The sequence below is a fragment of the Macaca mulatta genome, chromosome 2 (genome assembly GCF_049350105.2).
Source record: "Macaca mulatta isolate MMU2019108-1 chromosome 2, T2T-MMU8v2.0, whole genome shotgun sequence".
Taxonomy (NCBI): Eukaryota; Metazoa; Chordata; class Mammalia; order Primates; family Cercopithecidae; genus Macaca; species Macaca mulatta.
The window spans coordinates 160,522,754-160,537,358 of NC_133407.1; the positions used below are offsets into that span (position 1 = coordinate 160,522,754).

Sequence of the window (14,605 nt, forward strand, 5' to 3'; positions counted from 1 at the left end):
TGGGTTGATTCCAAGTCTTTGCTACTGTGAATAGTGCCGCAATAAACATACGTGTGCATGTGTCTTTCTTTTTGTAGAGACAGGGCCTCACTATGTTGTCCAGGCTGGTCTTCAACTCCCAGCCTCAAGTGATCCTCTGGCCTTGGCCTCCCAAAGTGCTGGTATTACAGGCATGAGACATTGCATCTGGCCTTTCTCTACATTTTTAACAAACACATGTAACTTGCATTTGGGATAGACAGTGCTAAGGAATGCTCACAACTGGCAGCAAATCATTTAGAAAAAACTTACTGCATAAATATGTCTACTATTTGCAAGTAGGTGCAAGTATTTGTAAAGGTGACTTTGCTTGGAAATTCATCGAATAATCCTACTTTTGCTGAAAATGCTTAGGAAACATTTTTAAGTACAAACATAGCTTACTTTTAAACAAAACTTTCCCTTATCTGGGTTCTAGGGTTATATCACTGGATATGTGTGAAAGCTCATATATAATCAGCAATCTGAACTCCAAAACAGAATAGTCTTATAGCTATAAAGTTCCTGGTCCTCTGAATAACACTGGAAGGTAAAAATGATAAAACACCAGCTGAAGAAGTGACCATTTTATTTTCACAAATACATTCCCTTATCTTCCAGGGCTTTAGCAGCATAAGAGTTATACAATAGCTTCCCTTCATCATCATCTTACGCTTAATAGAACAACAGGGTCTACATGAAAACACAAAACTAAATACATAATCATCTAGACCTCAAACAGGAGACAGAGGGAAAGAGAAGACAAAAGAATCACATTTAGAGTATTTTATTTAAATCACTGAAGTGTAAACGCCCTAACAATTAAGTTAATGAGGTGGAATATTAATATAAGGGTGGGCTTAAATCTCTGCAACTTATATTCAGCCATTACAGCAGAACATCTTCCCTAAACGGTTACAAAAACACAAGAATCCACATATCACAAAAAAGTATTTATTCCCCTAGTTCAGCAGAAAGTGCTTAAATAACATTTTCTTAAACTTCTTTGGTGCCCAAGCTGCCTGCTCTCAATTACCTTGAGATTTTACTATGACAATAGAAAATTAAATGTCTCTATTCAACATTGCTTCCAAGTGTTATATCAGTAAAGAAAAAAAAAATTTTCACAATTTAAAAATCTATCTAATTGGTCTATACATTAATTATGTTTTGCAGCCTCCCTCCCCACCCCTTTTCAGTAGTGAGTAAGGGAGAACTGGCCTGTACTAAAAAAGGAAATTCTTAATATAGGTCTCAAGAATAAAACCACCTGGCAACTGAATAGGTTACATAAATCACACCCCAAAGTATATAAAACAAGTTTACCTTACCAAAAACCTCAAATAATATTCTGTATTATAACTAAAAAAACCTTAGCTTTTTAAGTCAAGTAAGGTGTAGCCATTATTCAATGGAAAAATATTACCACTTTAGTGTATTGATGAATACCTATTTAAGAAATAAAAAATACATATATGTAAATTAAATATTTCTTAAATTTCTAACATTTGCCTCAGCCTCAGAACACTCTTTATAATGATAGTATATCACTTATAAATTATTTCAAAATGACCAAAAATATTTAAAGGCATAAAAGCCTTTAAAAAGCATAAGCCTCCTTTAACAAGAACACAGTACACCTTTGATGAAGGACAGGCTGGCGTTGTGCCAAATCACTGTGGGGAAGAAATTCTAGAGATTCCCCCACTTCCACCCCCACCCACTTCCCAGGTTCTGTGGCTTGTACCTTGAGAAGTTATCAAGAGAATACTTCATCTGCCCACAATATAAGAAGCTGACACTCCTTAAGAATAATTTCTCATTTTAACAAACTGAACTAGATATTAACCACATTTTAATGTATTAGCTATTTATGCTATTTTTTTTTACTTCAGTAAAACAGATTTTAGATCCACTATTATCCAAAAATGCTTAATTTGGCACTATTCTAGGTACTATAATATTTGGTGTACAGTATTTGTAACAGTAACAAATGAGAGCCAGTGTAGAAAAACAATAATTTTGCTGAATCCAAAGCAGTGTCACCTGGTCAGTTTTTGTTTTGTTTTGCTTTTGTTATTATTGCCTTCTGCTACAATGTCTTTTCTTTAGTCTTCTTGAACCCAAGGATGGCATGTTGATAACAAAATTCAATGTTTCTGAAAATGTACCAATGGTTTATGGAGACTCTGCAAAAGTTCCTAAAGAAGTAAGAATAAATCCCTTGGAAACAAAGGGCTATTGGTTTCAGTAAATTAATATATTTATTCGGTAAATACTTTCTGGCCTGGTTCTGTGTAAGATGCTATGCTTTAGAAGATACAAAAATTGAATTACATGTTCCATCCTCAAGGCACTTCTAGTCTTTTATAAAAGAGATAAAACAGATAAGTATATGAAGGTAATAAGCATTCTAAGCTAAAAGAGGCAAGGAATGATGAAGTTGAAAGATAAAGGGGAGGGTGGTGACTAGAACCACGAAAGATCTTTGAAGATAGATAAAATGTAGTCAGGTACAAAGGAGAAGAAATGCATTCCATGCAGAGAAAAGAACGTGAATGTGATGGAGATGGAAATGGGAGAAACAAATAACAAAAGCATCAACTACTACTACTACTACTACCAACAGTGACTGCTCTCAACACTATATACTTGGTCTCACTTTATCCTTCCAACAACCCAATGCAGTAGGCACTATAATTATCCTGCTCCCCTTCCCCAGAATAGGAAACGTTTAGGGACATTAAATAATTTGCTCAAGGGCACAAAGTAAGTACATGAACTGGATTTAGATGCTTCTGGAATTCATGTTCTCAGCCATTCTGCTATAGGGCATTGCTAGTGGTTTGGTTTGGTTCAAAGCGATGTTTGTGAAAAGTGGGGAGAAATAAGGTCAGAAAGGGAGGTGGACACAAATTGATAGATAGTATACAATTCTAGGCTAAGAATTATGGAAAATTAGACAATGCGGAACCACTGAAGAACAAGAGTCTCATATGATGAAGGTTATACTTAAAGAATATTAATCTATTAATGGGTTGTAAAGAGATCAAAAGTAAGGGAGGGAGAAATAATATTTTTCTGAGTACCTTCTCACTAACCACACATTGTCCCATTTACCCTTCAGAACTGCATACTTCATTGATGAGGTAGAAATGACTAACTTCTCTGTGACTGAACTGGAATGACTAATTTTTCTGTGCCTAAACTTTCTCATCTGTAAAGTAAGATTAAATAAGTTTCTATAAGTCAGACAGCCAGAAGGACCATCTTCACAATTAGCACTTAGGTCTATCTGACTGCAGAGCCCATGCTCTTTCTACAATTCTACATTAGGAAGTTTGTGGGAGAGTCACTGCAAAAGACTGACTGAAATCAGGGCCTGAATCAGAATAGTCACAGTAGAAATGGGAATCTGAGTGCTTGGGAGTTCATTAAATAATAAAGCTAAAATTAAATAATAAAAAAAAAGAAATGGGGAAAAATAAAGAAATGAGATGTCACGGAGGTTAAAATTATTAGACTTGGCAACTAATTAGATGTGGCAAACAGAAGGGGAAAAAATTCAAAGAAATGTTGAGGTTTTACCTCTAGGTGATCGGAAAGATGAGGGTACTTAGCAACAGATCCACAGGAAGAAACTTAAGTTCGATAAAAAATGGGGACATTTTAAACATCATATTTGAGGTGATGGTGGGCCATGTTTAACAAGCAACTGAAGAATGGAATAGCAGTAGAGTTGGAAAAGCAGAAGAGGTGTGCAGCTGAAGGGAAAGGTTTAAATGAGGATCAAGGAAAGAAGCAGGCCAAGGGAAATCCTTGGTAAACACTGTCAGAAGGGATGGAAGAAGAGTCAGGCAAGGCAGATGCAGGAGAATCAAGAGAAACCTAGGAAGGAGAGACCATCAAGAAGAAACACATGGCTAACAGTGGCTATAGATAGGCCACAAAAATCTGACCTTAAGGTAAAAAGTATTAGACTTACTGACCAGGAGATGCTAGTTAATTCTCCTTTAAAAAAAAAAAAAAATCAGAAAAGTGGTTGCGGGCTTTTTAGAGCTCACAAATAAGTGACAACATGCAATGTTTGTCTTTCTGTGCCTGGCTTATTTCACTTAAAGATCTCCAGTTCCCTCTATGCTGTTGCAAATGACTGGATCTCATCTTTTTTACGGCTGAATAGTACTCCACTGTATACATGAACCACATTTTCCTTACCAAATTCAGATTGCAAGAGATTGAACAACTGGTGATGTTAAGAGGTGGAAGCATTAAGTGAATACTACTGAAGTTAAAGGAGAGAAAAACAGGATGAAAGCTTAACAGAGATAACAGGATTGAGAAAATAATTCTTTTTTCTCCTACAATGTCAGAGGGAGGGAGGCAGACTTGAATACATACATAGGTGGAATGAAAGAATTTAGTGAAGATGAAATAGAAGAATCAAGAAAAAGGAAAAATAATTGATGAAGCAAAGTCCCAGAATAGTCCTATGAGGATTCAAAGAGACAGTACCTTTAGAAATCTCAAAGATGCCCAAAATGCCTAGGGAAACAGTCTGTGGAAGATAAGAGAGAAATTTCAGGTCAGTTCCATCTAAATGAGCCTAATTTATTACTGAAGTATGACCGAATGAGACTAACAGTCTGGCACAAAAACACACTATTCTTTTCATCAGTGAAGCCCTTCTTTATCATCACCATCTATAAAAATCATGCATATCCTTCAAGGCTCCAAGATCTGAAAGTGTCTTCCTTCTTACCTCTTTTGGAGCATGTATCACATTCTACTATGTGTTTTACTTATTGGATTGTATTTCCCTTTCCCATTCTGAGTACGGTTAATGTGTTTACTATATTTCTAAAAAGTGCCTCCACAAAATTTAGCATAATACTTTAGAGAAAAAAATGATAAATACCTGTTGGATTATGAGGGGTGGGGGTGTGTGTGTGTGTGTAAGAAAGAGAGATTAGTAAATCTATTTGGCTTGTGGGCACTAGCCAAAACAGAGCAGCATTTTCAGGCAACTGACAAATTATCTAGAAAATGATAAAAGAGATTAAAAATATACAAGTGTCAGAGAAACTGACAGAAGTGTTTCTATCAGTTTAAACCCTAAATTTAGGGTTTTATGAAGTTTTCTTTTTTAAAGCACAACTTAAAAGTAAAAAGACTAACAACACTAAATATTGGTGAAGATGTGGAGTAATCAAAATGCTTATAAATTGCTTTTTGGGAATAAAATGGTACAACTACTTCAGAAAACTGGCAGTTTCTTAGAGTTAAACAGGCAACCTTTTGACCTATCAATTCCACTCCTAATATTTACTCAAGGGAAATGAAAATACATGTCAACAAAAGGATGAATGTTCATAGTAGCTTTATGTACAATAATAAAAACTGAAGTTTATGTCCATCAGCAAGAGAATAAACAAACAAATTGTGGTACATTCATACAATGGAATACTGCTCAGGAATAAAAAGGAACAAATTACTGAGACAGGCAACATGTATGTATAACATTTTGCTGTGCAAAAGAAGCTGAACACAATGGTCACATAATGTAGTCTTTTTTTATATAAAGTTCTAGAACAAAATAAAGTTCCAGTGGAAAAAAATAAAAACAGTGGTTGTCTAGAGGATGGTGGAAATTGACTGAAAAGGGACACAAAGAAACTTTATGGGGGAGATGGAAATGTCCTATATTGTGATAAGGGCGTTTATTAATCATGTCTTTTTATTCTGTATTTTTGATGCTTTGACCTCTCGGGCCTTGCTAGCCCTGGAAGAACTGCCTCTCTCAGGGATAGCTAATTCCTAGGGATGGCAAACAACTCGCCTGAGTCCACCTTTCATATGCATTCCAATCAATCCAGACTCACGCTACCAACCAACTCTTCTACAAGGCTCTCATCACACCCAGGGCTATTTCCCTATCCCAATCATCCCAGGGCCAGGTATCAGACAATTAGAGATAGAACCTATGCCCCAGAGTCCATTGAAATTATTCAAACTAGCCAATCTTAAAACCTCCTTACCCTGCCTCACCCATTCCTTACCACCAAAGCCACAATAAAAGTTCTTGCCCACATTTTCCTCCTGACCCACATCGGTACATCCTTGTGTGCTCCCTTCTCTAGGGATCAGTGAGTATAACAAACTATCTTTTTTATGATAGTCATCTCTTCCTCACCATACCTGAGTAATAATGAAACATATACTTTAAAACGGGGTGGACATAGCAAAGATTTATGCATTTTAATATATGTAAATCTCCCTTAAGAAAAAAATGTAGAAATAAATTACTGAGTGGATGAGTGGGGAGTAGGCAGAAGTACAGATGAAAAAAGAATGGCAAAATGTTGATATAGTTGGTATAGTTGGGTACATGAGAGTTAATCATACCATTCTGTTTATTTATACTATTCTGTTTCCTTTGAAATTTTCCATAATAAGCAGTTTTAAAAGAAGTAAAAGCAGAACACAGTACCCTTCATTTCACATTTTAAAACCATGAACAACATCTGTAGACTTCAGAACATGATAAGTATGGCAAGATAAAAACACTCATGCCAGACTGTGGGGAGAGGATCAAAAGACTGGAAAGAGAAAAAAGTTAAGAAATACAAAAAAGATATTGAGAGTAAGGTACTGTAACAGAGGGAGGAAAAGCCTGAAAAATGATGTTTATCAAGTAACTATTAACCAGATTCTAAAATAAACTGAATAGTTTTATTTAGAAGTTCCAAAACATAAACATATATTTTAACTTGGGGACTATAAAAAATATTATGTAGGCTTGGTCTGAATTAAAAGTATATTTAAAGTTATATTAAAAAAAGTTCTAGGCTGGGCGCGGTGGTGAACGCCTGCAATCCTAGCACTTTGGGAGGCCAAGGTTGGCAGATCATGAGGTCAGGAGTTAGAGACCAGATGTGGCCAACATGGTGAAACCCTGTCTCTACTAAAAATACAAAAATTAGCCAGGCATGGTGGCATGCTCCTGTAATCCCAGCTACTCGGGAGGCTGAGGCAGAAGAATTGCTTGAACCTGGGAGGTGGAGGTTGCAGCGGGCCGAGATTGCGCCACTGCACTCAAGCCTGCTGGGCGACAGAGCAAGACTCCCATCTCAAAAATAAAACTAAAGTTAAGTTCTACTTGTGAGTTGCTTTCAAAACTTTTTTTTTTTGAGACAAGGTCTCACTTTGTCACCCAGGCTGAAGTATAGTGGCTTGATCAAGGCTCACTGCAGCCTCAACCTCTCAGGCTCAAGCAATCCTCCTGCCTCAGCCTTTCTAGTAGCTGGGACTACAGTCACGTGCCACCACGCCTAGCTAATCTTTTAATTTTTTGTAGAAACAGGGTCTTGCTTTGTTATCCAGGCTGGTCTCAAACTCTTAAGCTCAAGCCATCCTCCCACCCTGACCTCCTCAAGTGCTGGGATTACAGGCATGAACCGCTGCACCTGGCCCCTCTTCCTTAAAACAGTAACAAATACCAGACTCTCCCCATTTTCCAAGTGTCTAACGTTTGGTGATCCAGGATGTTACTGCGGGTCAGGGTGGGGACTTATGGAAGTCAGGTGATACATGGAGTTTCTAATAGAGTCCACATCCTGGTGAGTCAGGTTGGACCCCCACCCCTAATTTAGGTTACATTCCTGAATCCTTAGTGTATATTAATGAACAGATATCTTTTGCAATACTGACTCTCAGACCCATGGAGTTAGAGAAGGAAGAGCCAATGGAGGTTTTGGAGCTCCCCCAACCCAAATATCATCAAGGTAATTACAGCGATCAGTGCCACCATCCAAGGCTTAAAAGACATATAGGTAGCAATTCCTATTATATTCCCATTTAACTCTCCAGTATGTCTCCCAAATGGATGTGTCTTGGAGGATGACAGTAGACTACTGTAGGTTTCAACTGCATGTGCTTTTCCAAATGCAGTCTTCTTATAGAACAAAACAATTCATTCTCTGATCTGTAGGTACTCATTTGGTAACACATTTTTCTCTATCCTGATAAACAGAGAAAAATCAGAAGCATTGTACTTTTATCTGATAAAGATATCAGTATATTTACCATACTGTCACAAGGTTATGTCAACTCTGTGCCAGAGATTAGCAGACAGCACAGGTTGGCAAACTATGACCCACAGACTAAATTTAGCTCACCACCTATTTTTGTAAATAAAGTTTTATTGCCTCACAGCCTCACTCATTCTTTTATGTAACACCTATGGCTACTTTCATGTGTTATACCAGCAGAGGCCATATGACCAGCAAAACCTAAAATGTTTTCGCTGCTAATATCAGGATCAGGAAAAATACACGGATATCTATTCTTGCCACTGCATTCTTTGAGGATATTTTTGTAAAGCACAGAATTCTACATTTGCAGTTATTTTCTTTTATCCTTTCAAAGTTATCATTAAGCTGTCTTCTGGCTTCCATTGTTTCTATCAGATCGTGCGTGCCTGTGTGTGTGTGTGTGTGTGTGTGTGTGTGTGTGTGTGCATGTGCGCGCGCGCGCGTTTCTGATGATCTTTGCTCATGTAGTGTAGTCTCTTAAGGTGCTTAATTATCTATGATTGTTCACTAAACATTTTATTTTCAAAATCTTGTTGTAGACATAATTTGAAGCTTATGACACTATCTTCTTCCAAGGAAGATATTTGATTGCTTCTGCCAGGACCTTTGGAGAATTAGCACAGTGGAATCACCTCACTCCAATTTTAGAGAACAGTATGATTCAAAACTAAGCTCACCCATATTCCTAGGGTGCAAAAAATCTGAGGTCATAAACCAAAGCTGGAGAGATGCTCATAAGGTTCACCATCTTGGCAGACCCTGTTCTGTAATCTGTCAACTGCTCTCTCCAAAATTGGTAAAAGCACCAAAGGAAAAAGTAGCTCTGAACACTGAGCTCATCTCCCTGGGCCTCCATCCTCCTCTGTATCCCACTAATTCTTAGAAATCTTGTTGGATCTCCAGAGATATCAGGAAGATTATATAGGATTAAATTCTATATTAGATGAGACACATATATTCTATAGAATATATACATTTCATTGAGCTTTTCTACATGTACTCAGTGGGACTGGTGATCTGAATTACCTACTCCATCACTACTAGAACTGGAAGTCTTCAAAGTAATAATTGAATTTATTAGTGATTTTAAAAATTGAAATATAATCCATATTCAATAAAATTCATACTTTTAAAATACACAATTCAGGAGTTTTTCGTATACTCACAGAGTTGTACAACAATCGTAAATACCTAATTCCATATTTTCATCACCCCCAAAAGAAGCCTTGTACCTATTAGTAGTAGTCACTGCCTATTTCCCTCCATTCCTCTAGCTCCTGTCTCTCCGGATTTGCCTATTCTGGACATTTCATATAAAGAGAATGATTAATATGTGACCTTTGTATGATTGACTTCTTTCATTTAGCATAATGTTTTTAAGATTCATAGATGTTGTTTTATATATATCAGTACTTTATTCCCTTTTATGGCTGAATAATAATACACTATATGGATATATAACATTTTATTTATCCACTCATCAGTTGATGGACAGTTGGGTGTCCACACTTTTTGGCTTTGAATAATGCTGCTATTCATGAATTATTTTGCATAATGCTATATTCATACACACATTTTTGTGAGGACATATGTTTGCATTTCTCTGGGGTATAACTAAGAGTAGAATTGCTGGACTATACGGTAACTCTTTTTAACTTTTTGAGGAACTTCCAAACTGTTTTCCAAAGTGATTGCATAATTTTACAACCCCACTGGCAAAGTATAGGGGTTCCAATTTCTCTATATCCTCATCCACGCTTGTTACTGTCTATCTTTTTAATTTTAGCTATCCTAATAGGTATGAAGTGGCATCTCCTTGTAACTTTGCTTTGTATTTCCCTAATGACTATGATGTAACAATTTCATGTGTTAATTGTCCAGTTGTACAAATTCTTTACAAAAATGCCTAGTTCAATCCTTTCTCCATTTTTTTTTTTTTTTTTTTTTTGAGACGGAGTCTCGCTCTGTCGCCCAGGCTGGAGTGCAGTGGCCGGATCTCAGCTCACTGCAAGCTCCACTTCCTGGGTTTATGCCATTCTCCTGCCTCAGCCTCCCGAGTAGCTGGGACTACAGGCGCCCGCCACCACGCCCGGCTAATTTTTTGTATTTTTAGTAGAGATGGGATTTCACTATGTTAGCCAGGATGGTCTCGATCTCCTGACCTTGTGATCCGCCCATCTCGGCCTCCCAAAGTGCTGGGATTACAGGCTTGAGCCACCGTGCCTGGCCCCTTTCTCCATTTTTAAACTGGACTATGTCTTTTTATTGTTTAGTTGTAAGAGGTACTTACATATTTTAGATACTAGTTCCTCATCAGACATATGATTTACAAGTATTTTCTCCCATTCTGTGGGTTGCCTTTTCACTTTCTTAATAGTGTTATTTGAAGAACAACGTTTTCAATTTTGAATTGGGTGAAGTAGTACACACCTGTAATCCAGACTACTCTAGAGGCTGAGGTGGGAGGACTGTTTTGAGCCCACAAGCATGAGACCAGCCTGGGCAACATTGTAAGAACTTATCTCCAAAAAAGTTTTTAGTTTTGATGATGTCCACCTTGCCCATTTTTTTCTTTTGTTTTTTGAGACAAGGTCTGGCTGTTGCCCAGGCTGGACTGCATTGGTGCGATCTCAGCTCACTGCAACTTCCACCTCCTAGCCTCAAGCCATCCTCCGACCTCAGCCTCCTAAGTAGCTGGGACTACAGGCGTGCACCACTATGCCTGGATAATTTTTGTATTTTTTGTAGAGACGAGGTTTCAACATGTTGCCCATGCTGGTCTTGAACTCATGGGCCCAAGTGATCTGCCCGTGTTGGCCTCCCAAAGTGCTGGGATTACAAGTGCGAGCCACTGTGCCTGCTGTATTTTTTCTTTTTTCATTGTGATTTTGGTGTCAAGTCTTAAAAACCTAATACAAGACTATACAAAGATTTATATGTATGTTTTCTCCTAAGAGTTGTATAGTTTTGTTGTTAATTTTAAGGATACATTTTAATTAATCTATATTTTTTTTTAGGTAGGGGTCCAACTTCATTCTTTTGCATGTGGCTACCTAATTGTCCTAGCACCATTTGTCTAAAAGACTATTATTTCACCATTGTCTTGGCATCACTGTCGAAAATTAAATAACCATAATATGTTTACTTCTGTACTCTCAATTCTACTCCATTGATCTATGTATCTATCCTTAAACTAGAACCACAGTCATGACAATTGCAGGTTGGTAGTATGTTTGAAAGTGTGAGTCCTCCAACTTTGTACTTTTCCAAGATTTTCCAAGATTATTTTGGCTATGCTCCATCCTTTGCATTTCCATATGAATTCTAGGATCATCTTGTCAATTTCTACAAAAAAAAGCTGGGATTTTTATAGACAATGTGCTGAATCTCTCTATCAATTTGGGAAGTACAACCGTTTAAACAATACTGTTTTTCAATCCATGAACATGAGACTACTTGTCATTAATTTAGGTCTTGTTTAATTTCTTTCAATGATGTTTTATAGTTTTCAGTATATAGGATTTTCTTAATTTCATTTTCAGATTGTTCATTGCTAGTATATAGAATACCATTGTTTTTTATATTAATCTTGTATCCCACAACCTCATTGAACTCATTTATTAGTTCTCATAGTTTTTCAGTGGATTCCTTAGAATGTTCTATATGAAAGATTATGTCATATGTGAATAGAGTTATTTTATTTCTTCCTTTGCAATCTACATGCCTTTTCATTTATTGTCCTTGTCCAATGGCCAGCTGTGGCTTGAACTTCCAGTATAATGTTGAGTAGAAGTAGTGTAAGCAGACATCTTTGTCTTCTCCCTGGATCTTAGGAAAAAGCATCCTGTCTTTCACCATCAAGTATAATGTTAGTTGTGGGTTTTCCATAAGTGACCTTTATCAAGTTGAGGAAGTTCCCTTCTATTCTTTTTTTTTTTTTTTTTTTTTTTGCCATGAAAGGCTGTTGAATTTTGTCAAATGCTTTCTCTGCATGTATTGAGATAATCACGTGTTTTTTTTTTATTTCTTATCAATATACTACATTAACTGATTTTTAGATGTTAAAGCAAACTTGCACACCTGGGATAAATCCCACTTGGTCAGGGTGTACAGTCATGCATCCTTAAACAATGGGGATACATTCAGAACAATGTGTCATTATGTGATATTGCTGTGCAAACATCATAGAATGTACTTACACAAACCTAGATAGTACACCCTAATACATACTGAGGCTATATGGTAGAGCCTACTGCTCCTGGGTTACAAACCTGTGCAGCATGTTATTGTAGTGACTACTGTAGACTACTGTAATACAATGGTATTTGTGTATCTCAACATAGAAAAGGTGCAGTAAAAATATGCTATTATAATTTTTTGAAATCACCACCATATATTCAGTCTATCATTAACAAAATGTTGTTATGTAGCACATAACTATAATTTTTTCTTTTAGAGACAGGGTCTTGCTCTGTCACCCAGGCTGGAGTGCAGTGGTGTCATCATCACTCACTGTAGCCTCAAACTCCTGGGCTCAAGTGATTCTCTCACCTCAGCCTCCTGAGTTGCTGGGACTACACATGCATACCATCAGGCTAATTTTTAAAACTTTTTTGTAGAGATGGGGTCTGCCTATGTTATCCAGGCTGGTCTCAAACTCCTGGGCACAAGTGATCCTCCTGCCTCAGTCTCCCAAAGTGCTGGGATTATAGGCATGAACCACAGTGCCTGTTCTCATTTTTAAAATACATTGCTGGATGGGGTTTGCTTGTATTTTGTTGAGGACTTTTGTGTTTATATTCGTAAGATATGTTGGTCTGCATTTTACTTTCTTTGTGATGACTTTGCCTGGTTTTGGTATTAGGGTGATACTGGCGTCACAGAATATGGAAGTATTTTTTGTAGAGACAGTGTTGCACCACATTGCACAGGCTGGTCTTGAACTCCTGAGCTCAAGCCATCTGCCTGCCTTGGCCTCCCAAAGTGGTGGGATTACAGGTGTGAGCCACAGCACCTGGCCCTTTACTATTTTTCTGGAACTATTTGTAAATAATTGTTTATTAACTTTTCATTAACTGTTTGGTAAAAATTACCAGTAAATGTATCTGGGTCTGGAGTCTTCTTTGTGGGTAGTTTTTATTACTAATTGAATCTTTTTGCTTTTATAGATCTATTCAGATTATCTTCTTGCATCATTACCAGTAGTTTGTGTTTTTCTAGGAATTTGTCCATTTCATCAAAGTTATTGAATTTAATGGGATACACTTGTTTACAGTATTTCTTTACAATCCTTTTTATTTCTAGAAGGTCAGGAGAAATGCCCTCCTTTTCATTTCTGTTTTCTTTTAGACAGAGTCTCACTCTATTGCCCAGGGTGGAATGCAGTGGTGTGATCTCAGCTCACTGCAACCTCTACCTCCCAGGTTTCAAGCAATTCTCATGCCTCAGCCTCCTGAGCAGCTGGGATTATGGGCATGTGCCACCATACCCAGCTAATTTTTTGTATTTTTAGGAGAAATGGGGTTTTGCTATGTTGGCCAGACTGGTCTTGAACTCCTGGCCTCAAGTGATGCATCCACCTCAGCCTTCCAAAGCGTTGGGGTTGCAGGCGTGAGCCACTGTGCCTGCCCCCTTCATTTCTAATTTGAGTAATTATTTTCTGGGTCAATCTAGCTAAGGGTTTGCCAGTTTTTTCAAAGAACCAACTTTTGGTTTTGTTGATTTTTCTCTACTGTTTTCCTATCCTCTATTTCATTTGTTTCTAATCGTTATTTCCTTCCTTCTGTTTGCTTTAGGTTTAATTTGCTTTTCTTTGTCCATTATCTTTAAGTGGAAAGTTGTCTTCAAATCTATTTTTTTAAACATACGCATTTACAGCTATAAATTTTCCTCTAAATATAGCTTTTGCTACATCCTGTAAATTTTGGTATGCTGAGTCTTCATTTTCATTCATCTCAAAGTACACATTTCCCTTTTGATTTATTCTCTGACCTATTCACTATTTAGGAATGTATTTTCTAATTTCCACGTATTTGTGAGTTTCCCAAATTTCTGTTTTCACTTCTAATTTCATTCTAATGTGGCTGGAGAACATACTTCGTACTATTTCTATCCTTTTAAATTCATGTAGGTTTTGTTTTTCTTTTTGTTTTGTTTAGCTTAGCATAAGGTCTATCCTGGAGAATAGTTCACATGCACTTAAGAACATAAATTCTGTTGTTAAATGGAGTATCCTAATAGATGTCTGTTATGTCTCATTGGTGTATGGTGGTGCAGGTGTTCAAGTTTTGTATTTTCTTATTTTCTGCCTAATTGTTCTATCCATTATTGAAAGTTGTGTATTTAAGTTTTCAACTATTATTGTTCAATTGTCTGTTTCTGTATTCACTTCTGGCAGGTTTTACTTAATGTACTTTGGGGCTCTGTTGTTAAATGCATATACATTTATAGCTCTATCTTAATTGATTCATCCTTTTATCATTATAAAATGTCAT

General features: G+C 37.0%; 1 protein-coding gene across 3 annotated transcripts in view; it reads right to left on the reverse strand.

The window, feature by feature from the left end:
• The window catches only part of SEC22A (SEC22 homolog A, vesicle trafficking protein), a 70,480-nt gene that overhangs the window by 26,400 nt on the left and 29,475 nt on the right, over positions 1-14,605 (reverse strand).